The sequence below is a fragment of the Aedes albopictus genome, chromosome 3, assembly GCF_035046485.1.
Source record: "Aedes albopictus strain Foshan chromosome 3, AalbF5, whole genome shotgun sequence".
NCBI lineage: Eukaryota > Metazoa > Arthropoda > Insecta > Diptera > Culicidae > Aedes > Aedes albopictus.
In genome coordinates this window covers 302,595,001-302,622,375 of record NC_085138.1, presented here as the reverse complement: position 1 = coordinate 302,622,375, position 27,375 = coordinate 302,595,001, and the positions used below count along the sequence as shown (strand labels likewise).

At 37.0% G+C, this 27,375-nt stretch overlaps 1 long non-coding RNA gene across 1 annotated transcript; it reads right to left on the bottom strand.

The window, feature by feature from the left end:
* Positions 1–4,009: 4,009 nt before the first annotated feature.
* Positions 4,010–5,160, bottom strand: LOC134291411 (uncharacterized). The gene is made up of 2 exons (XR_009999081.1): positions 4,742–5,160; positions 4,010–4,678 (listed from the first exon to the last, which is right to left on the bottom strand). It is a non-coding gene; the product is annotated as an uncharacterized LOC134291411 (long non-coding RNA).
* Between the last annotated feature and the right edge of the window lie 22,215 nt (positions 5,161–27,375).

The window sequence follows — 27,375 nt, the reverse complement described above, 5'->3', positions numbered from 1 at the left end:
CCATTTTTTAACTTAAAAATTACGAAAATTTCTAAGGTACAATATATGAAAATTAGAAAAGTTTTGCGACATATTAATTTTGCACCATACGTGCATTCAAACAGTCCAATAACAAGCTTTTATATGCTGGATAACTTAAAACATATATTCCATTCTCAAAATATTATTATTTTACTTTTTTCGAATAATTCATTTTTCAATTTTATGACTTAGGCCACTTTGGCAGTGAAAATGTCATTGAAATACAAAAGCTGGAATGCTTTTAATTAAGAATCATAAAAGTACAATATATTAACTTTATTATAAGGTGAAATAAAGTTTAAAAATATCAATTTCGTTTTTTGGGAGTTTTGGGTATTAGAGGGTTAAGAATGTCTTTTTTTTTGTTTCTTCGCTTTTACATGTAACGAGTTACATTTAGAGAAAACAATTAAAAAAAAACTCATTGTTGGGCGATAGACGAATCGATAGATTTTGTGAATTTTATTTCGATAATTCAGTCGTGGAAGAAATTACAAAATTCCTGAGATGGACAATTATTAGTTTGCGGTCCTACAGATAAGGTCATTCATACTCACTTTTGGTGATTCGTCACCGCATCAATGAAGAGATGGCAAACTAGTTGTAGCCTCCGCACTCTTTTCAATAAGTGTTTTTAACTACAAATAGTAATTATTTATATGTGTGGTACTCCGTCAACTGATGCGCTGTTCCCCGATCGACGCACACCCGTACAAGACTCTTCAGGTTTTCACCATCCACATTCCCGCGTCTTGCAACGCGACCAGATGCAATGTTGTCTCTCTCACTCGCTAAGCAAAACCTACACTCTAAATCTCTACTAATTACTTCGTGTCAGTATTAACGCAATCAGCAAGATTTGCGTATATTAGTATCAAGTCACATAGGATACCACATCTCCCTTTTTCTACGAGACGAAATGTGTATTCATATGAAATCTTGAGTCACTTGCTCTTTATGAAAACCAGATACATAAATTTCGTTTTAATCCTAGTTTTAATCAATCCAGTTTCACATTTTCGTTGTTGAATAACAATCTTGTAAAATGATATCTCTTCCGGTAAGTCAGATGTCTTTGCTATGGTAGCTCAAAGCAGTGTTTTTCTCTGTAATAGTTTACATGTGCGAATAGTTATGGCGAGGATAAATGACATGCTTCATGTAAAGACATGCTAAAAAGATATGCTTCACATACTGTCTAACCCCTTCATGTATCTCACGTTGCTAAGCCGCATAATTTAACTGTCAAGCGCTTTTTAGTTTGGTGCTGCAGTAACTTTTCTGCAAAGCCACTCACAATCATAGCAAGATGTCAACCAGTGACCTCAAGATCGCCAATTGTAATTAAGTGACAGCTATGATAACCGAATACGAAAGTATTCATCACAATTCGAATGTTGTAGAACCGTAGTGCTTCAAAATCTTTTATCGAGCCACAATATAACATGTTCTGAACCGCATGTTTACATAACTTGTTTTTAAGTTTCTTTCATGTTTCCAATTCTTTCCATTGCCATTTGGTTGATGACTGCACCATACTAGGGTTTGTGTGCCATCAGTAATCTCATGCTCCCAATTTCATCCTATTCGAAAACAAGCGATTATGGCACCGATTGATTCCGTTCTTTTTGTTTTCATGCGTGCTCACTTCTAACAAAAAATACAAAAATAAGAAACAAAACAAACAGTGCGTCAATCCTTTGATTTTCGTAGGATGAAAATGGGAGCCACATGCTTAATAAGGGAACCAATACCCTATATCGCTCACTTCCCATCATGTCTTTTTAAGTTTTGTTATCCAAATCAATTCGCCTTTTTTTCTATGCTCTCACGCGAACGGAGCCCGCTTATTTAACTCTTGATGTATACGTTCTCACAGTTGATGATTTAAGGGCTTCGTTTTCCTACCATTACATGCATTTTTTTTATTAGATACTGAATTCGGCACACCATGCAGATGATTTTTTTTTCATCTGAAAAGATCCTCGAACGGGAAGATAATCGAACTTTCAGTCTTCATCCCAACTTGAAATTTAAACACTACATCATATGGAGACTCAATCTTCCACTATTCTTCTTGTTCTTCCTCTTCTTAGTGTAACGTCCTCATTGGGAGAGGACCGTCATCCTCAGCATGATCTTGCTGAATACCCGCGCGTTCAGCGCTCCGGCGATATGCGCCCTGCAACCATAATGTCGCGTACCTGTTCTCTGTCTCAACAGCTATGATCAGTTTTAAACCTTAGAAATCTATCAGTCTGTGCCTAGGTCTGTGCAATCGATATGTCAATATTTCTATCCAATATTGATCTTAGTTTCTCGTGTGTCCTTCATGTATCTCACTGCCTTAACCTGCTTCATCCAAAGCGTTTACCAAACTATCCTTTCCCTCAACATATCCAGCAGAACAAAACCACATCTCAATGCTGGGTTCAGAGTTCTTTTGTCATTTCCAACACTCTTTAGGAGAAGCATCAAAAGCACCACGCTTGTCTTGTGGACGTTAGGCAATCAATCTGTGTCATATTGAACCCAAAATGCCACAAGGGTTCGTTTTTCCAGTCCGAGAGGATTTTCAACATATCCGAGATTCGAAATCAGCCATTAATTGCCTTGACTCATTCCTCCCGGACAGATATGGCTGTGCAATTTGATTTTGAAACTGAGCAATGTACATTCACAAGTTCACTCTCTTATTCCAAATACATATTTCAATTTCTGTGCGGTCTGCAGAAGCTGCGCTGCCATAATTCTTCTTTATTTCGCCGTATAACCATCATGTTTACCTCTAGAATCATCTCCTTGTGAGGTTATGCCGGTCATGCCAATCCTCATCCATCCGAAATATTTACGGTCTCCGGGACCACAATTTCTTTTTTTTTCGCTCTCCGGGAGCTGCACTGTGCCATGCACCAGCCGCTTTCAATTGTTACGGTCTCCGGGACCATTCAGGTTATCTGTTAGCGCTCTCCGGGAGCAACGCCGTGCTATCATGCACAAGCCGTCTCAGCCGTTTTTGGTCTCCGGGACCATCATTCGTTTCAACGCTCTCCGGGAGCAGTGCTTTTAGAAGCAATCCTCAACAACTTACCAACGTTCATCCGAACAGTGTCTAAAACAAAACTAATCGCTCGACTTGTGTAATTTGAATTCGTTTTGTTTGGCACTCGCGTAAGAAATCCCATTCTAGTCGCCACTGTGGTACTCCGTCAACTGATGCGCTGTTCCCCGATCGACGCACACCCGTACAAGACTCTTCAGGTTTTCACCATCCACATTCCCGCGTCTTGCAACGCGACCAGATGCAATGTTGTCTCTCTCACTCGCTAAGCAAAACCTACACTCTAAATCTCTACTAATTACTTCGTGTCAGTATTAACGCAATCAGCAAGATTTGCGTATATTAGTATCAAGTCACATAGGATACCACAATATGCATGTTTGTTTAGTTTTAAGTGAGTAAAGTGCATGTCGTGTCTTACCTTATTAGAGAAAAGTTTACGTCTAGTTATAGTTCAATTTCATACGTATTTCAATAATTATGTTAAGTAGGATTTAGCTCCCGCATAATCACTAACTTTAAACGCAACGTTTCTCATACTGTAGATGACCATAAGCAATTGTCATTGAACCATTTCTCAGACTGTGTGAGATAACAGTATGATAACCATACCATGTACAGATTTGCCAGTTTGACAAATGGTAATCCGCCAATTTACAGTATGTGGAATAGGCGGTTAAGATTGGTTACCATAAAAAATCTCTCGTTTTCTCGAACAAATTTTTCGCAAAACCGTAAAGCTTACTGTCAATATACTATCCAGTTTTTCAGACAATTCATCGCATAGCAAATGGTTAGAGAACAGTTTAACCATAAATTTGGAAGGAAAACGAACACTGTATGTGTTATTATTGATTTATGATCTTCCATGGTTATTAAAGCTTATGCCATATGGGTCTAGTGTATTTGAACCATTTAAAAACAAAATTGCGGTTATGCGTTCAAGATCTTTTTATTCATTAAATAATAATCATCACCTCCACTCACAAGAGGATTTACATTTGTCCAAAGACCTCCACGCATCATTGCGTGCAGCGCATCCTTCATTGAAAGAGGAGCATCTCGGGTCTTTTTGATAGGATGGGCAGTGATGACTGCTGAACTTTTCCGATTCGTGGCGCGTCCCATTGTGGTACCAGTGGCACCTACGGCGATGAAAACCTACTGTCGTCCTTGCTCCGGTGGGAGCGGATTTGTAGTCGTTTGTGTATTTAGTGACGGCCTTGGTACCTTCGGAAACAGCATGCTTAGCCAACTCTCCGGGGAGCAGCAACCGGACGGCGCGGCGGTTTGAATTTCCCGGGAGGTGACCGTCGACCGCTTGTTGTAGTGCGCCAGAGGGGAGGCTTCGGCGGCGATGCGTTCGTAGACGTCGTTGACGAAGCTGTTCATGATGCTCATAACCTTCGACGAGACACCGGTGTCCGGATGGACTTGTTTCAGCACCTTGTAGCGCAGCTTTCCTTCTTCTTTTCATCCTTCACGGTGTTCTTCTGAGCCTTGCCGGCGAACGACTTCTTGATGGCCTTTCCGCTTACTTTCGGTGCGGTGGTGCCGAGCTTTTCGCGGTGGTTGCCGGTCACTTTCCTGCTCCTACTGGAATACGGGGGAAACTGAGCACAAAAAAAAAACAAAATAGATAAATCATCCAAAACTTACCTTTTTGCTCCCTCTAGTTGCTTTGCACCGTTTATTTGCCGAGACAAGTTTTCAAGTTTTTTTTCTGCAAACTGCAAAAGTTCGATCGGTACATACACCAATGTGCGCAACTATTTGGCAAACTGTTGAATTTAAGTGGCATATAGTGAAATACACTTGTGTAAGTGTGTTGCGAAAAAATAATCGCAAACCGTTTGAGAAAAGGTCTTTCTATATTGCCACCATATTTCCTGAGCTGTCATCCCTATATTATTTGACAATTTCTGCACAATATGACATATTGTTACAACTTGGTATGGGTTACATAGACCGTTCTTTATGATTGAATGTTTCGAGTTTCATAGTTTCAACAGAAATGCACCTGTTCGTGGTATAGTAACAGTAACAGATGAAGGGGACTTACTGTGTGGAGTGTAATACAAATTGTATTTATCTATGCGGGCTGTAAGATGAAATTTTGAATTGTAGTTTTTAAGCATTGTTTGCATCAATTTCCGACCTAATTTTGACAGTATTTGCTGTCACCTGTCAATGTAGCAAATATACTGGATTCTACAGACTATTAAACGGTGGAATAGCTAAATTAAAGATCGAATTCGCGGTACTTTGATTTGCGGCACACTTTGTTTATCGTCAATCTCAATTGTTTTCCTTTCAGTATCGTAGATCTTTGACCTTGGTACGATTGTTCGCACGACCGACATTCCCCTGTTGGATGCCAGGGTGTGATTGCGTTCGAGCAGTACCGCAGGTAGTAGTAGTCGTAGTGGGGCTCTTGGGTCTAGCCGCACAAGTTTTTCATATATCATATTCTCAGGTTTAGCTTCTAAAATGAGCTGTAGGTGATTGAATTTAGGTATGACGAAATGAAATTTTCAGCACTGGGGGCTCTTGGGGCTCGTCGGGTACCCCAACGTGGCGCAGCCAACACTCATTTTCCTAACATAAAATGCATGTATTGAGGCTATTAAGTGCCTATTTTTATATTCTGGAATGTTTGAGACAAAAATTACAGTTTGAAAGTTCACACCCTTGGCGTTAACGTAGAGATGCGTGGAATGTGTTCTATGCATCTTGCGAAGATCTCATAGAAGAACCGAAATGAAAAGATCAATCCGGCTTAGAGCATCATGAACATTTTGAACTACTTTCCGATACACTATGTTTACAACACAGTATCAGTTCTAGTGAACATCTTAAAGACAACCTTTTATATAGCATTAAACGCTTTTCCGGTAGTTTTATCCGACAATTTTTATTATCAGCTCCAATTTTCTATACATCGACCAACGAACGACACATCTCATCGTCATCCTGCGGTCCTGCATTCATAGTTGGCCATGTGCAAAGTTACACTTCGTGCAGTCGTCCACCATTATTGGTTCATGAAATCTCAGCAACACACTTTGGATTCGGTTCAGGAATCAGGAATCACGTCAGATTATCTGTTCTCGTGAGAAGAGGTTTGGTATAAGGGGAAGCCGGACCCCACGGTAGATGCAACCGAGGAGGAACGTTTATTGTTTGCAACACCCAGCAGAGTCTCACAAAGACAGAAAATGAGTTTTCCTCTCTTTTCGATAACGCTATAAGTTATGATCTTCCGATGTCCGCCTCTTGGTGTTCGCTCGTTGACACCGAGTCCAAATGGGTCTTTTTTGAGCTCATTGTGTTGAAATGGTTGCTAAAAGAACAAAGAGAAATAAAATGTTTCATAGATTGAGCAAGTGACCAATCATCGATGGATAAGATTGTGAAAATTTGCGGAAATTGGAGATTTTAACACCACTGCACTGTAATACAGTGGTACAAATTCGTTTAAACGCACTTGATTTTTTAACGGTAAACTTTACTTGAAGGTCGTCTGTGTTCTATTGGTACATATTTTGATAGACACTCCCGTAATATACTATATGAATATAGTAACGAAGAATTCTTTTAAATTTGTTTATTATTTGGAATAACCACCCAATTTTTGATGGAAAATTCGTTTAAACGCACTTTTTTCTCTTTTTCCATAATTGTTATTGGCAAATTATTTCACAATTTTTTATATCAATGTGCATTTCAACAAGTACTATTTCTAGTGATACTTAGAGCGTTATTATCATACATTTTGATATGCAGCATCATAAAGAGAATGTATTGAGAAGTATGCGCGTTTAAACGAATTTGTACCACTGTAGTAGTTTACGCAACAAGGTGCAGAATGACGATTTTTACAGCATGAGTCGTACATTTATCCAACGAGGCTTGTCGAGTTGGATAATTACGACGAGTGCTGTAAAAATCGAGTTCTGCACCGAGTTGCGTACAACGTTTTTTGCAAGTTCATAAATTAGCGCTTGAGGGAAGTTTCAAACAAAACTTTTTCATCAAACTGCATACTGATGCTCAAAGACATGTTTAAGAAAATCTGATCATAGCAGGTTATACTGTGTAGTTGTCACATTTTTTCTAAACTGCATACAGAAAGCATCAAGAAGTTTATCAAAACTGAAAACAGTGCTGTAATGGTTCATTACGCAACGCAAATCAGTGCTGTAATGAACCATTACAGCACTGTTAATTTGGTGTGGGAAAGTAGGCGTTTTCCTGTCAGATATGCGTGAGGTAAAACAGCCTATTACGATGAGAAATTGCAAAAATACCTATATCAGTTGAAAATACGTACTCACAAACCAACAGACCAGCGTATTGTGATCCGAAGAAAAACTGATACATATTCAATAGCATAGGTTTTATGAAATATCGCCATACTTTGTTTAAAAATATAGTCAAGGATGATCATGCCTCTGCCAACCTCTATCAGACCTATGTAGTATATTTTTGTTTATTTAAATTTCAAAAGATATATTTTGGACACATTCTACGAGCCCCGTATCATCAATACTCATTTTTCAAAGTTGAAAGTTGGCATATTTCACATTTTTATAACATTCTACACTACTCTTGTCACCCAAAAATGTATTCAACATGGTATTAATGTAACAATAAATATTTATTGAGCGACGGTTAAGATTAACAATAAAATCGTGATTTTAAGGCATTTAGACACACTATTCATCAAAGCTGCCGTATTTTAAACACCAACGCACTGATTTTTCAAAAGTCTTCCATGATTAACGGATAAATGTATGTAGATTTTTTAGCATACAAATAATTTTAATTGTAATAATTTACAACTATGAGGTATGGTTGTTCAAAGTATAGGATTTTAAAGCGTTGTAACGTCACGGAAAATCAATCTTGATGAAATTTATTCAAATTCGGGACAAGTCTCAAATATGAAATTTTGTATGGTCTTTGTACTCCAGAACACCTTTAAAATGAGACTAAAACAAAGGAAATCGGTTCACTAACGTTTGAGTTTCACCTGGTTGAAGTTTGCGTTGTAACGTCACGAAAAAAAGTTCTGTGGAAAAGATCAAATTTCTCTGGCTTGGACGATTTCTGCAGTGGACAAAGGTAGTTCTATATTCCAAACCAATTTCTTTCTCGTTGTGTATGAGCCCTTTTTTAAGGTATTATTCATAAATTGCGTTTACGGTAATGGTCCCTTTCATAAACTACGTAGGCTCCACTATAGGATATCAGGCGGACAAAAATCAGAAAAGTGACTTTCACCAATGTTTGTTCTAAAATTTTCTATCAATAATAAACATATAAACTAAGAAAAATCCAGAATTTCAAGTTTCTAGCTGATGTAGTTACAAAGATATTGAGCATCAAAGTTGAGTAAAGCTTAAAAATGCGATTTTCGCAGAAAACCAACACACAATTTCAAATTAATATTTTATAATGAATATCATCATTATCTATTGGTTTCAATACGTCGTTGGTAAGGTAATGAAGCAAGCTTTCCATCAAGCAGGTGGTTTTGTGAAATAGTTGAACAATTGTAAGAAATGCGGTAAAAGAAGAAGAAGAAGTTGAAAAAGGCATGATATTAAATTTTTGTTAAGCGGCATCCTTTTTTTCCCAAACATTTCCAGGCCCAAAATCAGTTCATGGTCAAGCTTTAGGTCTACACTAACGATTTCTATCGCGAAATGCTGCGGTAAATTGCGGTCTTGGGAGATTCAGCCTTTTTTTCTCGCATGGGAACGCTCCTTGAAATTAAACGACAATTCTCAAACAGTCCAAGCAAATTCCCTTGGAACTCAATTTTGAAGTAAATTCACAATATTTTAATCATTCCAAGTACAGAAAGCAAAACAAAATTTAAAAAATTTAAACAAATTCAAACTTTTTATATATTTTCAGTTATTTGACCATATTAAAAATAGGCCCTTTCCAAAACTTGATCGTGATGTTTAAAAATGTTCATAAACAATATATTTTGGTCGAACCAACTACAGGAAACTAAGAAATCCTCGAAAATATGATAAAAATATTTTTGTCCGCCTGCTTGTATGGGAATCCCCCATAGTGGGCTCTTGAGACCCGGGGGATTGGATGTTTGGCCAACTTCTACGCTCTATACAAATTCCATAAATTGTTTAAATTGTAATTGTACTGCGATCTTGTACAAATGCCACGAAAACCGATCATTTATATGATATCAGAGCCAAACAGACGAAACACTCATATATCTCAGGGTATTGATAACTTCGAAAGTAGGTGTTTTCAGCAAATTTGTTAGGTTGGTCAAAGACTTACAGTTGATGGATAGTATGGTTTGAAGATCCACAAGAAAGCAGCGCTAGAGAACTTACAAAATTCAGCTTTCTTGTATCTCAGGACACCGATTACTTGGAAAGATGGTTTCTTCGGCAAAATTTGGTAAGTCAAGGACTTGCAGTGGATATACCATTTGATGCGAGATTTCATCACTAGAAGACGCTAGTTCGCATTTTGCAAAAGCTGGCAAATGATTAGAATTTCTCAAAAAGTATTCTAAAAGCTGGAACTTTTTTCACTTTGAACATATAGTATTCGAATAAAATAGTAATTAAAGACCAACACATTACCCATAAATGTTCAAAAATTGATTTGATTTGTTTCACTTGACCCCAAGATACAAGAGTTAATAAAACGACAGTCAAAAAGATGTATTCTGCATGAAGCACTCCATCTTCGTGTAGTGCTAACCAATCAAGTCCAAATTTGTAGCATTTACAGATAACAAGATGAGGAACTATCAGTCAAAATTTGAAAATTCTTGGTATTTTTTTTAAGTTACGACTTGAAATTTAATAAAATTGGTATGCTTTTGTAAATTTGTAACTAGCGCCACGGTGCGGCAGAAATTAAAACCAAACGGCTATTAAACTGAAAGTTCCTGATCTACCAAACAACTTTACCGAAGCAACAATATTTCTAATTATTCAGGATCCTGAGGTAAACGAAACTTAAAATGTGTATACCTTCTACCGCCTCCTAGTGGAAGGATTTGAAATCATACGGCCCATCAATTGAAAGTTCTTGACCAGCCAAACAACTTTGTCGAGGACACCAACTGTCTAAATAATAAGGATCTTGAATATAGGGGAGACTGGGGAGACTTGATTCATGGGGAGACTTGTTGCCCCCATGTTTTCTTGGAATCAAAAACAGTTTTCTTCTAACATATTTTTTTCCAAAACTACGTCTGGACAAAAGATTATGTTTTAGCTACAAGTGATTTAAATTGTGCATTCAACAAATTTTTAACGACTGACAGTTTGTTTTCAGTCCTACATAAATCTTTTAAAAGATTCCAAAAAGTCTCAATAATTTTGTGAAAAATTAACCAAATCATGTCAAAACTCCACAGCACATAGTTGAAATAAAGTACTATCAAACTTATTTATCCAACTAAGATTTTTATAAACATGTTTTAGGTAATTTAGCTTAGTATATACAATATTGATATAGGGAGACTTGATCTTTCGAGGATTACACACACATTATATGTATGAAAAATAAAATTCTATTTGGAACCCGCGATTTACTTGGAATTCGAGTATATTCAATGATAAAATGTGTCAGATAATTATTATTTTAATGCACATCACAAAAGGGGGATCAAGTCTCCCCATTTGGAAAATACGGCATATTCTCAAAAATTCAAAGAGATCGTTCAATTTGAAATACACTATATTCATAGAAAATACAAGAAACTTGAGAAGAAAATAAGTAGGAAGCCTCTGAAGTTATTTTCCCTTAAAATTAACCATGTGCATAAAAGTGGATCAAGTATTACCCATTTTTGTAAAATGCATCATTAGACATGCCCCAATATAAACCCAGTTTTGAAAACTTCAACAATAAATTTAAGCCTTTCTGTTGTGTATAAACTTGCAATAGATGTTAACCCAAGTGTTTACCTGTCATTCTGTACGATAATCGGATCTAGTTTTTTGTTTTAATTGAAGTTACAGGCAAATCAAGAAAAAGGGATAAAGTCTACCCAGTCTCCCCTATGGAATGGAAATTATGTCAGTGTTACATCTGTCTTTGATATCACAAGAATCACCGACTCATATATCTCAGGACCCTGATTACTTAGAGAGTTATTTTACTTTTTAAGTATCTTCAGTTTGAAAGTCGGTTGGTTTAAGTTTCTACTTGCCTAGTAGCAGTTGAAATATTGAAAAATAAAAATTTACAAATTTTGACTGCTTGTTTCTCAATTAGTCAAAACTTGTAGGAAACTTTTTGAGAAATCATCTGCAAACTGTTACAAACTTTTAATTAGCATCGCCCAGTGGCGAAATCTCACGTCAAATGGTTATTTAGCTGTTTGTCTTTGATTCATCAAACAACTTTTCAAAGACACCAACTTTCTAAGTAGTTAAGATTTTTTTTATCACTGTTTGGCCTATTTATTTCTGAGATCACAGAAGTTGGTCTTAGGGTCCTAAGTGGTATGCAGATCCTCTCGTATGTTTTTGATTCAATAAATTCTCGAAAACAAATTAAAGCATTTTCACTTGAATAGATGACCTTGCATAAAATTATTGAAGAAATGTTTATCTTGACGGCGTTATGAGTTATATGCTAAAAAATCAAAATATCTGGCGGTGTGAAGTAATGGATCTCAGCGCGCTAGTCTTTGGGACAAAACTAGAAGAATATGGGTGGTACTGAACCGAAAATTGATGCCGGTGTCATTAACCTTCATGAAGGAATATTCATACTATTGATAGCAATAACTTGGCCCTCCGAGCCATTTATCACAAAACGGATTTTTAATAGAATAAAGTTCTCCTTGAAACAGTGAAGATAATGCAATAATATAATCACAAATTCGGGCAAATTTGGCTGATTATTCTGATTCTAACATGATGTGCATTTTCGTGACGTTACAACGCGAGCAGAACCCTGTTTGAAACTGAACGGGAGTTGTAACGTCACGAAATGTAAAAGTCGATTATCCAAAACAAATCCGAAATTTATATGTTTTATTTCATTGAATTGAAGAACTAATCAATAAATTTGAATGGTACAAAACAAATTTGAATATCATAAAAATCCGAGCATATTTTTGAAGATGTTGGTAGCGCGGTAGAGAGGGTCGGATTCTAGCGCGTTGTAACGTCACGCTACAAATACGCATTTTACACACGTTTTTCTAATGCAAACTAAATGTTCAATAGGTCAAATATATCAGAAATTTTACAAGGAACCCAAATATGAAAAAAATATTTATGCAATTCAGTATCATAATTTACATTTTATATAACTCATTTTGGTATCATAATGACCAATTTTTCCGAACTGGTTCATTATGCAACAGAAATGAGTTGCATAATGAAAAATAATTGTATAATGTTCATAATGCAGCTCATTTGAGTTGCATTATGAACATTATGCAACTCAAATGGGTTGCATTATGAAAAAATCATTGCATAAAATTTTGTATGGAGCTCGTTGCAAAAAACGATTTTTTCAGCACTCTTCGTATTTATCCAACTCGGCAAGCCTCGTTGGATAAATGCACGACTCGTGCTGAAAAAATCAACTTTTTGCCACTCGCTACATAAATAACTATTTGAGGTTTACAATCGTTTTCATAAGTTATAGTGGAAAATCTGACAACGATACGAATGCGTCAAAACGTTGTAACGTCACGGTAGAATGTGTCTTTGGAAAGTTCCTCTGCTCATCAATCTTGAAACAGTTTCTTTTTTTTTTTTTTGATTTTTATACATAGTTTTTTTTATTCCAACTTATACGTAGAATCTTAAAATCATAAAAAAATGTTTCCTTTCGCCTGTTTTAAAAATCAATGAAATATAAAAATTCGAGAAAAAAAAAACTATTAGAAGTATTTGACCATTCTGAGCTACTCGGGAAATTTTGAAGCAGAAAATCAGCTTTCTGCTTACAAAATAATAAAAAAAATGAAAGGAAAGGTTATTGGAAAATTTAAATTATATGACATCTAATGTAGATATGCGATGAATATTACTTTCATTGTATTTTTTCCTCAGAGTCCTTCGAAGACATCATATCAATGCAAGAAACCGTTTTTGAGTTATGATTTAAAAAAAATAAATACAAAATTAGAAATTAAAGAAGAGAATTAGTTTTCATTTTAGATAATGCAACATATGCCCACAAAGTGATTTTGAGCGCATAGTCAATGTAAAGACTGCTGGCTTCCTTTACTTTTATGATTCCTAAACGATGGAGATGGATTTCGTCTGAATTCCAAGCACACTTTCCATCAGAGCTACCCACCATGCCCATTGTTGGAGGAGCTAAGCTCCACTTACTGCATTTCGCCCTATTCAAGCTCGACGGTTTCTTTGGAAGGATTACCGCGAAAGAACATATATAGAATAGACGGAACTTGAAAGCTTCACGGAACGGCTGCAGGGCAGGCAGCGAGCAATACAGAACGCATGCAACCACAACAGTGAGTGACTATAAGCTGCTAGTGATTCTTGCAGTTTGATAAACTTGTTCATAATGCACATTCGCACACATACGCCTTCTCTACGATGCTGCTGACTACATAGTTAGGACTAGGAGGAGGGGGAATCCTTTCTCTTCTGTGAGGTAAAGTCGTCAACTATAAACTACCATTTCTCAACCGTCAAGAGTGGTTGTTGTCACACACGGGAGTCACCCCGTAGCTAGGGAGGGAGTCGGTATGAAATGTGACTTTGGGGTAAGGTGTGGTATAAGGCTCCACGTGGGAGTACTCCTGATGATTTTTGATTATTTTTCTTATTTTTGGAGTAACGTCTCAACTAGGACAAAGCCTGCTTCTCATTTTAGTATTCTCTGGGCACTTCCACAGTTATTAAATGTGCGCTTCCTCTGTCAAAGACCATTTTGCATGTGTTATATCACGAAGATAATCTATGCCCAAGAAAGTCAAAGAAATTTTATTGCTGGGGCTACAAGGACCCTGTACTGCCGTTCTACGCCCTATTGTCCCATGTTACATGGGACAGTTATGCGAATAACGGCAGTGTAGTGATTAAAAAAATGTATTTTAAAGGGTATATACAATATGCATATTAAATCATTGTTTCCTATAAAAAAAAATGAATGCAAAAATATGTTACCTCCTAGGTAACATATAAAGTTAATGGTTCATTGTGTGTTCAATGGCACCAAATTCACAGAACCTTAGCGAAACAGCACTCTCATAAAAAAAAAAAACATTTTTTTCGACAATAAAACCGTATTTTACACAGATTTCGAAAATATAATTCCCAGTATTATCATAGAAGGCGCCTTTGCCTCCATATCCCCTACTAAATAATACCTTACGCTAACCGATGGTACTATAACAGAGCATATGAAGGTATGAAGGTACATTTGCAGTGCATCAGATGCACCAGCAGAATTCTGTCACATTCTGCTGCAACTATGCAGCAGCGGCGGGTGGTAAACGATGAGAGGAACGTTTTCCATGAGATCCCATTCTATACGGCGAAGAAAAACCTCGACAGCATCTGTGAGTGAGCATACCTAGCTGAAGAAGAAAAAAAAAACGCATCGCCAAGTGGAAAATTGAGTCAACTTGGAAGGTCTTCATCCTTCTTCACTTATCGTGGAAGCGTAAGTAAGTGAGGTGGGGAGTGAGGTGAAAATCAAAGGAACGTTTTTGCTGAAGCCAGGTGTATGCTCGATGTGTGACAACTAAACAGCCAAGCGGGTAGCTGCTTATTTTGTGTAAGTATCGTAAAATGGGAAATTATTGAAATACATAATTTCCACCCACGAACGTTACACCATCATCTGCCTTTTGTGGAAACGAACTCATCTGGTAGTGAACCAGTGTTTTTAATAAAATATAACAAAAATCCATTCCGGTGGAGCGGACCTGATGTGATGGTTAGAACACTTGACTATCACGCCGAGGACCTGGGATCGAATCCCACTCTTTATCTTTATCTTCATTTGGAGCAGGGAAAAGCCCGTTTGAGTAGAACAACATGTAATCCTTTCTCAAATGAGCGCAAAACCTCCTCGTCTTTTCGTACCAACAGAATAATAGGGTATTGTACCATTTGGGCAGGTGTACCTATTTTGGGCACTTTCCGCTATAACTAAGTCATTTCAAACCGATTTATTTGAATTTTTGAACAGAGTTAGATGCTGTACGTGACTAACTCTATACAAAAATGCAAATCAATCGGTTTGAAATTAACTTAGTTATAGCGGCAAGTGCCCAAAATAGATACACCTGTCCAAATGGTACAAGACCCTACATGGATTCCCAATGATACAATTGGGGTTTTAAATTAAGAAAAAATCAATGTTTTTTTTTTATTTTTCAACAAAAGAGCACCTTTTTCTGAGCCGCTATGATTTTGTTTTGGTACCTAAACTTGATTTTGGTACCTAAAATCAATTTCCAAGAGATTTTTTGAAATCACCTTTTGACAGCTGGGCAACTGCTTGACAGCTCCGCTCAGTACAAAATGCTACGAGGGGTGATTCGACAAATCGCTCCCATACAAATTTCAAATTGACTTTTAAATAGGTTCCCGGGCACCAAAATTGATGAAAATTTGGATTTCGGCTCAGTTTTGCATGCAGATTCAGAATATGGAATTATCTCAACACCACTAAAGAAGCCAATTGTTGCCGACAAACTCACAGCGTGGGTCCTGTAGGATCTCAGACTTGATCACAGTAGCCTTGAAAATATGTAATTGACGTATGCTTCATTATAAGTCCTGTTCAACGACGCAGGTTGAACTTGCTCGAAGTTGCTGCATCTTACTCTTACCCATTAGTCAACAAACGTGTAAGAGTAGGATGCAGCAACTTCGAGCAAGTTCGACCTACGTCGTTGAACAGGACTATAATAAATCATTATTGTTCTAACCACCGACTTGAAGAGTTTACATTTGGTGACGAGGATAAATTTGCAACGGCAGCAACCTTGGTTTGTAAGTATAAGTGCAATTGATTGCTCTCAGGGATGATGCCAGTAATCAAGGGGTTTCCAACTAAATTGATTAACTGTCACTACTGAAAAAAATACTCTGATTACTCATTGATTAATGTGATTACTATGATTACTTATTGATTACCAAGATTACTATTGATTACTATTGATTACTACAGATTACTTCTGATTACCATGCTTAATTGTGATTACCTTAATTACTTATGTTTACTTATTGATTACCAAGATAACTATTGAATACTAAAGATTATTACTGATTACTCAGATTACCTATCATTATCATATGATTACAACTAATTCCTCATGATTACTTCGTTTGATTACACCGTTGATAACATAATTGATCACTTTTGATTACCATTGATTACATCTGATTACAATTGATTACATTACTTCTGATTACCTTGATTACTCATGATTACTCATTGATTACCAAGATAACTATTGATTACTCAAGGTTACTACTGATTACTCAGATTATTCATGATTACTTCTGATTACCATGATTACTTGTGATTACTCATGATTACGCATTGATTAGCAATATTACTATTGATTACTCAAGATTACTACTGATTACTTAGATTACCTATGATTATCATATGATTACAACTAATTACTCATGACTACTTTGTTTGGTTATACCGTTGATTACCTAGTTGATTACATTTGATTACCATTGATTACATCTAATTACCATTGATTACATGTGATTACCATTGATTACCTCGGATTATTAATGATTACTTCTAATTACTATTGATTAGTTCAGATTACCATGATAACTTGTGATTACCTGATTACTCAGAGAAATCGAAAGTAAACTTTGATTTACTTGTCACTAAAACACCTGTTGGAAACCCCTTGCCAGTAATCCTTAAGTGCCCCACACAATGCATACGTTTGCGTGTGCGTGACAGTAGTTTGACACATTTCCCATGGGAAAACTGTCAAAAAAACGCAAACCTCGACGGGACGGACGCTATGTGTTCCAGGCTTCAAGGTTGGCCCGGATTCTCAGGGATGAAGTTTACTATGAGTAAGAGTCATTTCGCAGATCAATTACTCGTTTCTCACGTAAATCCCAGAATCTTAGGGATGGAACCAATTCGAAAGGTCTGGTCCCGGAGCAAGTGGAATGGTCCCGGATGCTCTCAGGGATGATTGCAACCACTCTGAAAATGGAACCCGGATTCTTAGGGATGTATGTTTAAGCTGAAAAGAGTCCCTTCACTGAGTGAAAACTTCCATCAACTGCCGTACTTCCAGCAAATGGGTAATCACTTATCGGCAACCAGAGTAGTTTATTAAGGGTACCAAGACAGACGTGTCTGGTCAGGTATGCGTGAGTTATTTTTCGTTAGCTTCACACGAAAAAACCCGAAGCTGAACCGAAATTTCTTATGGCAGATCCAATCAGCTGTTCTTGGTTTTTTTTTTTTCAAATCTTGAAACATCACAGAAAAGTAGCAAATACCGTTGATATTTGCTACCAGATCGCATCAGGTGGATGCCTGTTAGTCATTGCCTCATGATTTTCTGCTTTATTTTCACTTTTGGAGGAATTTGGTGTTTTATGGTGCAAAAAGTTTCCATAAAAAAATTCAATTACATAAGGAGTGTATCGTAAAGTAGTTGAAAATGTTTAAAATAGTCTCAAAAATAGTTTAATACAACTTTTAAGTAATTTTATTTTTGGAGATACTGTATAAATCCTTGAAAAAAGAAATGGCTTTTATGATTTTCCAAAAATGTTCTTTTAACTGGGGTTTTAACCTAGATTACTGAACGCATGTTTTTAAATTTTTGCACACCTTCTAAAAAATTGAAAATGCGAAAAAAGTTCGATAGTGTTCGAAAATTGTTAACTTTTTTGTGCAAACATAATAAGCTCCAGAATCCTCATGATATAGGCAAATTATTTTTTTCAAGAAAAATCTCCACTGCATTTAAGCGCAATTCTTTAAAATGAAAAAAGGCCATTTTTGAGGAACCCCTTTTTTCTATGCTCCTCTAAATCATGTTTACGCAAATAAAAAATACATTAAATAAAAATTCGCATTTTTTTTAAATAGGATATGTTTTTTAATTTATGGACGAGTAATTTAGAGCAAAAAATAGAATTTTATAACCTTTTAAGATATTAAATGCAGAACTTTAAAGTTTGACCAAAAATTAGACGTTTTTTGGAGTGGACCATTTTGTAGATATAGGAGATTTTTCTATCGAAAATATGAATTTTAAAAGTCCGTGTTGCATGATATGTTATGTGTACACAACTGTCAACAAGCATCAATATTTTCCAGTTTTTTTATCGTACAAATTTTACTCGCTACAAATTTTTGAAATGTTGAAAAATCTCAACAAAATTGCATTTTGTGCAGATTTTTATTTTGTGAGGTGTATTCATTTAACCATATTTTCAATAATACTAAACATTTTCCAAATTTTTCCAAGGTATTCTAAACTTAACTATATTGCGAAGATTTCATAGAAGAACCGAAATGAAAAGACCAACCCAGCTTCGAGATAGAGCATTCTGAACATTTTCAACTACTTTCCGATACACTCCTTATGAACAGTTTTCCATAAGAAATTTCAAAAGTTCACTGAGCAACGGGATAACTCACCGAGCGTCGGCAGCGCGCCGGCCCACGCATTGGCTCACCCTTAATATCTAATCGACGCAGAATGGCGGGCCAATCAAGGCGTCCTTGCAGAATGTCCGAGACCAGTAAAGCCCTGGTCGTATCCCTACGGGTTGATAAAGATTTCAGGTGGACCAGCTGGCAACGGCTTTCGTAGCTTGGCAAATATACGGATTGGACCAAGGCAAACGTCGAAGAGCATATCTCAACACCCACCGTTGAACAGACTTAATCCTTTCAACACCGTTGTTGTAGAATGGGTTCCAAACAACTGAACAGCACTCTAGTATGGAGCGAGATAGGGCACAGTACAAGTACTTAAGGTAGAAAATATCCGTGAACTCTCTTGCTATTCTGAATATGAAGCCGAGTAAGCTAGAGGCTTTTCCGACGGCGTAGCTGATATGTTGTTCGAAACAGAGCGATCAATTTGGGGGTTGCTTTTCAGTAAAAACGAAATGGCAAACTCGCCTGTTATGCCTCGAGCTTGTGTGCTTGTTAACAACGCAATTGTTGCTACACTCATCTCTGAACTAACCACCAGATATATACACCAAGAAAAAATTCTACTCAGTGGCTGAGTTGGTCTTACTCAGAAATCGAAAAATCTTTTGTTTTCTTACTCAGTTTCGACTAAAAGTGGGACAACCCATTGGAAATGGATTGTACCACTTTTAACGGATACTGAGTAAGAAAACAAAGGATTTTACGATTTCTGAGTAAGACCAACTCAGCCATTGAGTAGTAATTTTTCTCGGTGTATGTGCTATCACAATTGACGTACCTGTTGGAAACCTCAACAGGAAATACGTCTATTGTTCGGTTTATTTACCGCATGATGAATCACCCCCTACGGATGCTTTCAAACAAGTCATCGCACTTCAAAAGGCCTTCCGCTAATTGTTAGCAGTGATGCTAGTGCTCACCATATCATCTGGAGCAGCTCAGACAATAATTTGAGAGGCTCCAGTTTGATAGAGTACTTAAGTAGTACAGATCTTGGATTACTTAACATAGGCAACTACCCATGTTATCTGCTATAGAGAGGAAGTGTTCGAAATAACGCTTTGCTCTAGTAGAATTAGTCACGAGCTGACCAATTGGCAAGTGTCAGATGAAGAATCTTTATCTGACCATCGCTACATCTTTTTAGAACATTTAAATGTTTCTTCGCAAACTTTGCGTTTCAGGAATCCTCGGTCAACAAGCTGGATGTCTTTACTGGTTTAGGTCGCGGCCAAATTTCATGGATACTCATCATCCATTGACACTCCAAATGATTTAGATGATTCCGTTGATACTACAACGAAACTCAGGAAACAATGTAGAAAGAGGTGGAACAGACGACGTTCTGCTGGATCGGAGGCTTTCAGGTTGGCTCGCAAGGCCTACCAGAAAAACCTTTGTAAAATGTTTCTAGTCTGAGTGAAGCCAGTCGGTTGAACAAAATCCTTGCAAAATCTAAGGATTTTCAAGTGAACGAACTTAGTTTGCCAAATGGTGATTTCACTTCCTCTGATGAAGAAGTTTTGGAATGTTTATTCAGTACACACTTCCCCGGATGTGTGGATATTACATCTTTGGATGAACCTGATGTCTTTTCTTGTAGTTATGATTATTGAGCTTCGGCTCGGAGTATCATAACTTTAGAATCGATTGAATGGGCATTTAATAGCTTTGCTTCTTTCAAATCTCCTGCGGCAGGTGGGATTTATCCTATTTTGCTTCAGAAGGGATTTGATTATTTCAAACATGTTTTGAAACAACTACTTGTTTGCAGTTTTGCTACAGGGTATATTCCCAAATCCTGGCGGGATGTTACTGTAAAGTTTATTCCGAAAGTGGGTCGTGTGCCGTATGAAGAAGCATTTCCTCTTTTCTTCTGAAATGCTTAGAACGCATTGTCGATCATCACATCCGTGATGTTCATCTGGCCAATGCCTTTTACACAAAGGAGCGATTCCAAGCAACAGCATCAAAATTAAGGAATTTTTTTAATTCATGATTTTCTATTGAACTGAAACTTTGCACAGTTTTTCAGTTCCATCTAAATCGCCATTTTTCGATATCAAATTTTTATTTTGAATCACGACTAACTTTTCAAAAGGGTGTATGTGAAAATGGTTCAAAAATATTCAAAAATCTGCACAGCCAAAATGGTTCGTTCGATTGCTATGAATTTTTCAGCAAAGTTAGATAACTAAATGGTGATTCCTAAGAAAATATACACTGTGAAAAAATATCCTTTTTAACATTAAAAAATATCATTTTTGTCACAAAAACTCAAATATCTCAAAACCCTATCTTTTTACCAACGTAATTTTTTTAGGGAAGACGGTCCATTGTATTAGCAATCTACCATAAAAATTTGGTGATGGTAAACTAATAAACAAAAAAGTTATAACATTTCAAACATTTTACAATTTTCACATTTGGTAAATATTTTTTTCTGTGTAAATTATTTCGGTCAGAAATCGCAGTTTGATGCTGATTTTATTGTTCAGCAATAGTTAGATAACTTAATGGTGATTCCTAAGAAAATATACACTGTGAAAAAACATCCTTTTTAACATAAAAAAATATCATTTTTGTCACAAAAACTCAAATATCTCAAAACCCTTTCTTTTTACCAACGTAATTTTTAAGGGAAAACGGTCCATTGTATTAGCAATCTACCATAAAATTTGGTGATGATAAACTAATAAACAAAAAAGTTATGACATTTCAAACATTTCACAATTTTCACATTTAGTAATAATTTTTTTTTAGTGTAAATTATTTCGGCCGGAAATCGCAGTTTGATGCTGATTTTATTGTTAATGGCCTTGCGTGAGTAAAACAAGCTGTTTTTATTATGTATTATGTATATTATATGTACAGTATTGTTCCGATTTTATCACGCCCTCCGCGCATTAGTCGTTTATTCATTAATTTGCTGTTAAATTTGAGGACAAGTGTTTTCCCTCTTCTTCAAGATGTATGTTGTGAGCGTGTTTTGCAACGTTAAAAATATTGAAATAGGTATAGATGTTGAAGTATATATCAAAGCATTTTTGAAAAGGGGCGTGATTAAATTGTTTAAACTGATGTCGCTGATGGTACGGTGGCATGACTCTCTGCACTTAGCACTTCTGGTAATTTCTCAGTTGTTGTCGTTTTCGAACTTCCTGCGCCTTGCTTTACCGATGATATACAGATGGCTCGTTTGTCAAAGTCTAGACGGCAGGACGTGCAAATGCGTAAAATTGTATTCAATTTGGGCATAACCAGTCTCTTTCAGTTTATCTATGGTGCTTTCGGTGAGATTTCGTAACTCCTTTGAACATTTTTTTTTCATCAAACGGTCTACAATAGAGCGTTGAGTTGAAAACCTTTGAGAAAGCGACTGTTCATGTTGTTCGTTAGATTATATTAAACAAAATCACTTATTAGTTTTAACTGACTAGTTTGGTGTTGTATGCTTGGCTGAAGAAAAAAATTACTTTTTGATATCCATAGCGGTAGTATTTTTTGCTTTTTCGTGAGCATTGTCATGGTATGTATACAGACAAACAAACGTAACACTGACGAAATTTTCATTGACCATGCCTTTAACGATCATTTTGAATCTTGGTTGTGGCTTTCATAACCAGAAGAGTGCCCATCGTTTTTCTTTGCGTTTGACGTTTCACACTAGCGCCTTCTGATGACGATATTGTACAACGCAGTGTTTCGTGAAACATTTCCACCAGGTGATGGTAGTGTGAACTGGGCGATGGATTTTCACGAAAATTGTTCTAGGCGTTTCGTCTGTTTGTATGTGGTATGTACCGCTCATGCATTTGTTGTTGTTGAAGTTACTCGAATTCTACCGATCATAAAGTCTGTTCTCTAAGAGGTATTTTTTTTGCAAATAAACGAGACGTATACGCGTATATAAAACTTTTATTATACAGCTTTTGTCTTAAAAATAAGTTTAATTCCATTTTTCTTATAATCAACAGCTTTTCAATACTACACACCAAAATTTTTGAAATGCTTCCAGCACGCCAAAAATCAGCAAAAGAAATTGCTGAATTTCAGCAACATTTTTGCTGAATTTCAGCACAACTTTGCTGATCAACTGTCAAAATTGCTGGATGGTTCAGAAAGTTGAAAAATAATTGCTGATACTCAGTAATTTGTATTGCTGAATGCAATCAACACGCCAAAAATCAGCAAAATTTGCTGATTACCAGCAAAAATATTTTGCAGTGTATCAAGGGATTTTTTCACCAGTCATGTACAATATAGCCGAGGCGGTAAACGCACGGGTATTCAGCATGACCATGCTGAGGGTGACGGGTTCGATTCCCGGTCGGTCCAGGATCTTTTCGTAAAGGAAATTTCCTTGACTTCCTTGGGCATAGAGTATCTTCGTGCCTGCCACACGATATACACATGCAAAATGGTCATTGGCAGAGGAAGCTCTCAGTTAATAACTGTGGAAGTGCTCATAGAACACTAAGCTGAGAAGCAGGCTTTGTCCCAGTGAGGACGTTACGCCCAGAAGAGGAGGTACAATAAAAAAGTATGACACTCTCAATATTTTTGATCACAACACTGGATCGCGTCTAAGTTTCAAATAGATACTATAGAAATTATGAATAATCAAACAAAAATATCATGAAAACTACTTGTTTAATTCAGGCGGTAGCCTTTACAATAAAATCAGCATCAAAATATAATTCTCGAAATAATTTCCACAGAAAAAAAAAATTTTTTGTTACTAAATGTAAAAATTGTGAAATGTTTGAAATGTCATAACTTTTTTGTTTATCACTTTACGATCACCAAAATTTTATGGTAGATAGCTGATATAAAGGGCCATTTCCCCTGAAAAATTGACGTTGGTAAAAAGATAGGGTTTTGAGATATTTGAGTTTTTGTGACAATGATCATATTTTTTTAAAGTAAAAAAAGAAATTTTTTACAGTGTATATTTTCTAAGGAATCATCATTTAGTTATCTAACTTTGCTGAAAAATTCATAACAATCGAACAATCCGTTTTTGCTGTATAGCTTCTAGAATATTTTTGAACTGTTTTCGCATACACCCTTTTGAAAAGTTAGTCGTGAGTGAATATGAAGGTTTGATATCGAAAAATGGCGATTTAGATGAAATTGAAAAACTGTGCAAAGTTTCAGATATTTTTGAAATCGTCGCTCAGGATCGACTGACATGACTCCGTGGAATTCCTCAAAGTTGTTTACGATATCGAGAAGGCATTCGCTGAAAAGCTATCCTGCTTGGGTGTTTTATTAGATAACGAGGGTGCCTTTGACAACGTGCCTTTTGATGCCATATTGGAAGCTGCACGGGGTCATGGTATATCTCCAATGATTTCTAATTGGATTCACCAAATGCTCAAAAACCGACATTGCGTCAAGCGGCTATTAGGAAATTGAGTGTTTGTGGATGCCCCCAAGGGGGAGTCTTATCACCACTTTTGTGAAGTCTCAATAATAGCGGGTTTCCTACTTATGGTTTTGCCGACGACTACCTAACATTGTTAGTCCGTATGTGCATCAGCACCCTTTTCGACTTGATGCAAAACGCTCTTAAGGTAGTTGAGGGTTGGTGTCGCCAATATGGCCTTTCGGTAAATCCGAGTAAAACATCTATTGTTCTTTTCACGGAAAAGCGAAACCGTAATGGTGTTCGACCTTTACGTCTCTTTGATTCTGAAATCAATGTGACCGAACAGGTAAAGTACGTTGGAGTCATTCTTGATTCCAAGCTTTCTTATATACCTCATGTTGAGTTCAGAATCAAGAAAGCTTGTATGGCCTACGGGCAATGCCGGGGAACCTTTGGTACAACTTGGGGTCTAAAAACTCAAGTATATCAGATGGATTTACGCAACTGTTGTTCGTCCAATATTGGCCTATGGATGTCTTGTGTGGTGGCAAAAGGGCGAAGTGGGAACGGTCTGGATGGATGTCTGGAGTGTTCTCTTCAACTCCTACGGCAGCGCTCGAAGTTCTCTTTGACGTTGCCCCACTACACATTCAAATCTCAAACAAGAAGCACTTTCTTGCACTTACTGCCTATGGGTACTCGGTTTACTAGAGGAAACTCCTGTGAACCGCAGTTCAACACTCACCTCGTTGTCTCCACTTTTGGTGAATTGGGACAAAGATGTCCTTGCTCCAAGTGATCTTACAATTGCTTGTAATTTTCCATATAGGACATTTTCCACGAAATTTCCTTCCCGGGAAGAGTGGAAATCTGGTTATCTGGAGAGAAGTATTTCAGACGGCATCGTATGTTACACTGATGGCTCCCTTCTCGAAGGTCGAGCAGGTGCTGGTGTTTATTCTCGTGAGCTAAGGCTGCATCAGTCTTATTCACTTGGTGGATACTGCACCGTTTTTCAGGCCGAAATCTTTGCTCTTATGTGCGGAGTGCAATCAGTACTTCAGCAGCACGTAATGGGCAAAGTAATATGCTTCTCTAACTCTAATTCTAACTCTAGGTCGTAGATAGTTATCGCTTGTCGAACTCAAATCGAGGAGCTGAATTCAGCAAACGCTGTTAACCTTGTACCTGGCTATTCTTGCATCGCTGGAAATGAATTGGCTGATGAGCATCACATGACTTCATTGGCCGTGAGCCAACTTTTCCGGTATCCAAATGTTGGGTAAAGCTTATTCAGATTGACACTTGGGCTGCCACTCAGCACAAACAATACTGGAATATTTTGGAGTGATGTCGTCAAACAAAATTGTATTGAATTGCAGCATACTGGTCAAAGCATTGAATGGCCACTGCCGACTCAGCTATCACATGGCAAATATTCAGTAAGTTGATTCATTTGCATGTGAAAGCTGTGATTCCGTTTATGCAACTTCGTATTATTTGATATGTTATTGGATATGTTATTTGACGATTGTAAGAACGATAAGTGTTATGTCTTGTCTCGCGTCGCGTCTCGTGAATGTCAGTTTGTTCTTACGTTAGCGCAAAACATAGAAATGAGTGATATGTTACTGTCTAGTTTTTGCGCAACTGCGTTTCCGAGTATTCGGTGAACACTTATTAAGTGATACTGACTTCAGAAACCTGAATCTTCAGGACGTTTTGTTGTTCTTGACCCACTGTGGTAAAGAGCTATAGGCTCTTTTCACGCTTTATGCGTCATCACAGTGCTCTTTTCAGGGCGCTGTTTGAATCCATTGTGGTACGCTTATGCGTTATTACAGTGTGCTTTTCAGGACGCTATGTGAACCCATTGTGGTACGCTTATGGGTGTATGACGATCCTATTCCCTTACCTGTCCTTTCCCCTGTCCCATTCTTTTTTCCTTCTCTTCTCCCTCAGGTGAATGATTAATAGGCTCGTGTTCATGGCGATGGCACAAATTTCCCAAATGGAGGAGAACGTGCCTTTGGAGCCGACCTACTGATACCTGATCACCGATTGCAAGAGAGTTTGTGGGACAATATCAGGTCGGATTCGTGGGTGAACGTGCTTCAACGGATCAGATGTTCGCCACCCACAGAAATGCCGCGAATACAACGTGCCCATACATCACTTGTTAATCGATTTTAAATCTGCATCTGATACAATCGATCGGAACCAGCTTTGCACAAATACGGATTCCCGGATAAACTGATACGATTGATCAAGGCGACGATGGCCCGAGTGATGTGAAGAAGAAGAAGAAGAAGAAGAAGAAGAAGAAGAAGAAGAAGAAGAAGAAGAAGAAGAAGAAGAAGAAGAAGAAGAAGAAGAAGAAGAAGAAGAAGAAGACAACCGCAGAGTGATAACTACGAATTGTACAGCTATCTCTGCTCATGATTACGCTATCGTTTTTTATGGTAATTGTTGAGCTATTCCCGATGTTCTTGATGCTTGAGAATCAATCGTTTTTGGTCAGTTTTGTATTACATATTAATGCTCTTTCTTATGAAACTTGTTCGTTAAATATTGTTAGCACATACAAATTTCCTAATTAAAAAAATAAATTAAACATTAGCTTTACCTACTTTAAAATTCATGTTCCTAAAAAACAATAAAATATATATTTTGATTTTTATTTATGAGTAATTTTGGTGACGCTTGTCTGTCTGCTTGTGCCTAAACACATATTTAATTATTGATTACGTACTCCAGGAAAAAATCATTAGTATACGCTTGTTGAATGAATATGTTCACTCGTTGTGAATCTCGATAATGTGAACAGATATTTAGAAATGATTGAATATGGTTAGTATAATGGTTTAATTATTTGATACGATCGGAATGCCATTCAATTTGCTCGCAGGGTCGTGCAAAATACGCTCAAGTCATCTTTGCGGGAGTGAATTCAGCTCGAAGTTACACATTCTATTCAATCAAATTGACGATTGCAAATGCCGTTTGAAAGCAGCTTGCTTCGCATTAGGTATAGGAAATTGCTTCGGGGATGGGATTTTCGCCAGGAATGTTCCAGGCAAATCAATTAATGACAATCCATCTACCTATAAATTTCATTCAAAGTGCTTCCTGCTTTGCCGAGAGATCCATTGAAACAAGACGGGACATTCATAACCAGAGATATGCCAAGGATTGCCTTGAGGCAGTTCGGCTTGGTGTGAGAATGTGCCAGTTGCCACAA